The 2698-nt window shown below is 43.3% G+C and overlaps 1 pseudogene; it reads left to right on the top strand.

Moving 5' to 3' along the window:
- Nucleotides 1-570: 570 nt before the first annotated feature.
- LOC100654896 (ADP-ribosylation factor-like protein 6-interacting protein 1) lies at nucleotides 571-1652 on the top strand (annotated as a pseudogene).
- Nucleotides 1653-2698: the final 1046 nt, after the last annotated feature.

Genomic DNA, 2698 nt, shown 5'->3' with positions numbered 1-2698 from the left:
ACCATGTGCTGTGCCGCACTGCTTCAAGCAGTAGCACGTGCATTGACGTGTTTAACCCTCAACCTAGCAGTCACTCCTCAGAAGAAGGATGTGACAGTCTGCTTCCGTAAAGATGACAACCTCAGAAACCCTATGGGCAGTTCTACTCTGTCGTGTAGGGTCGCTATGAGTCCGCATCAACTCAGCAGCAATGGTATTTTGATTTAACCCTCAAGAGCCCATGGGGTAGGTACTATTATTATCTTCCATTTTACAGATGAGTTAAGTCCCTTGACCAAAGACACATGACTGGGGAGTGGCAGAGTCGAGCCTTAAACCAGCAATCTCCCTGGATATGCTAGAATCTGATTCTGACCTACTGGGCTCTGTAATCACACCCAATTTTAGATGAAAACTAGGGTTCAGGCAAGTGTTCTCGTTTTGTATCCCTGTGAAACAAACCACTCTAAAATGTGGTGGCTTTAAAAAGCCGCCATTTTGGCTGGGGTTGCTTGAGGGCTGGGTGGGGGGTGGTGTATCCTGGAGGGTGGCTTGGGCTCTGGAGCTTGTTGAGGTGGCACCTCAGAGATGATGGCAGAGAGCCATAATCACAGCACCAACATGCTGGCTGCAGAGGCTCCAAGTGTGTAAGAGCAGCGGCAGGGACAGGAAGAAGTGATGCTGAGGGCTGACAAAGCCTTCTGATGGGAAAGAGCCTGGTTTCTACCTGCCATCATGGAGGTGGCTTCTTTGGTATTTCTGACGATCTACTATCTAGATCCATCTGTTCTTTCTGGCATTTCCTGTTTTATTATGTTTTTATGCTAGGCTGACAACCTTGTTCCCATTCTGGCTCCTAGAATTTTTGGCTCCAGTAAATGGACCACCAAGCAACAGCAAAAATTCCATGAAATTTGAAGCAATCTAGTGAAAACTCGAAGCAGACCTGTGGGCTGGTGAAAATGCTTCTTCACACTAAAGGAAGAAAAGCCTAAAGTGTACTTCATGACTGTCTTAGGTTGGATTCTGTAGAGAAGCAAAACCAGTGAAGCATATATACATAGAGACAGAGAGAGAGATTTATATCAAGGAAACGGTTCACGCAGTTGTGGAAGCTGGCTTCTCCTGACTCACGTGGTTGCAGGGGCTGACAAACCCAAAATCTGCAGGTCAGATGACAGGCTGCTGTCTCATGTCCCAGGAACCAATGGTCAGAGCCTGTCGAGTCAGATGCAGGATCCAGAGAGAGCAAGCTTTGCCAGAATATCCATATATATTGGATACAGTCCACACTCCCAAGGAAACTCTCCTTTCCTTGGCTGATTGACTTGGTTGATCTGATTGGCTGATCCGATTGGCTCTTGATCTGATTGGCTGCTCACATCAGATCACACCATGGGTGGTAATTACATCATATCTGCCGAACCACTGAGAATCATGGCCTAGCCAAGTTGACACACAACCTTAACCATCACAATCACCTTGATTGTTTCTCTTGCTGTGGTTGCTTGGTGGAAGTGCAGATCTACAACCTTTCTCTCAGCTACGTGGTCAAAACTTTCCCGCTTTTGCTTCCTGAACTAAACCAACATGGAATTATTTCGAAGCACATTGGAATGGCCAAGAAGGAGATAAACAAGCTTCTCAAACAAAAAGAAAAGAAGAATGAATAATGCATCTGCTTTCTTCAGTGTGATTAATGGAGTATACATTGTCCTGGGGAGGGTTTCTACTATGCCATCTGTATACTAAATTGTTTTAGAAGTAGTTCTTTGCTCTCCCTCATTCTGCCCTTAGTTAATAGAAATTCTAGACTTGCCAAGTAAGGCTTTGTGCATAGTATCTTCAGGTCAAGTATAGCTGGGTGCATTCTCATCAGTTGACCTTATACGGAAAACTCATTAGTGAATACTGACTTGTTTTCATTTTTCTCACCCACAGTTAATTGAATTCTTACTTGTAGGCAATTTCTTTTAGAATAATGTAGTACTGAACTTCTTCTTTTAGAACAGTTACCAATGACACTTGATAATTTTTCAACTTAATCTTTGGTTGAGCTTGATACAAGGGAGTGGTCTGTGGCTACAGGAAGCCGGTTCTATTGTCTGCTTCCAAAGTCTGCTTACAATAACTGTCTGGCTTCATGAATGTTGTTGTAGTTAGGTGCCATCAAGTCAGTTCCGACTCATAATGACCCTATGTACAACAGAATGAAACACTGCCTGGTCCTGCACCATCCTCATAATCGTTGCTGTATTTGAGCCCATTGTTGCAGCCACTGTGTTAATCCATCTCTTTGAGGGTCTTCCTCTTTTTCGTTGACCCTCTACTTTACTAAGCATGATGTCCTTCTCCAGGGATGGTCCCTCCTGCTTACATGTCCGAAGTATGTGAGACAAAGTCTCACCATCTTTGCTTCTAAGGAACATTCTGGCTGTACTTCTTCCAAGACAGATTTGTTCATTCTTCTGGCAGTCCATGATATATTCAATATTCATTGACAACACCATAATTCAAAGGCACCAATTCTTCTTCAGTCTTCCTTATTCATTGTTCAGCTTTCACATGCGTAAGAGGCAATTGGAAATACCATGGCTTGGGTCAGGAGCACCTTATCTCTAAAGTGACAACTTTACTTTTTTTTTAACTTTTATTGAGCTTCAAGTGAACATTTACAAATCAAGTCAGACTGTCACATATAAGTTTATATACACCTTAC

This window comes from Loxodonta africana, chromosome 3 (genome assembly GCF_030014295.1).
Source record: "Loxodonta africana isolate mLoxAfr1 chromosome 3, mLoxAfr1.hap2, whole genome shotgun sequence".
In the NCBI taxonomy this organism is placed as follows: Eukaryota; Metazoa; Chordata; class Mammalia; order Proboscidea; family Elephantidae; genus Loxodonta; species Loxodonta africana.
The sequence above is the reverse complement of the archived record's forward strand: the minus strand, read 5'-3'. Positions and strand labels throughout refer to the sequence as shown.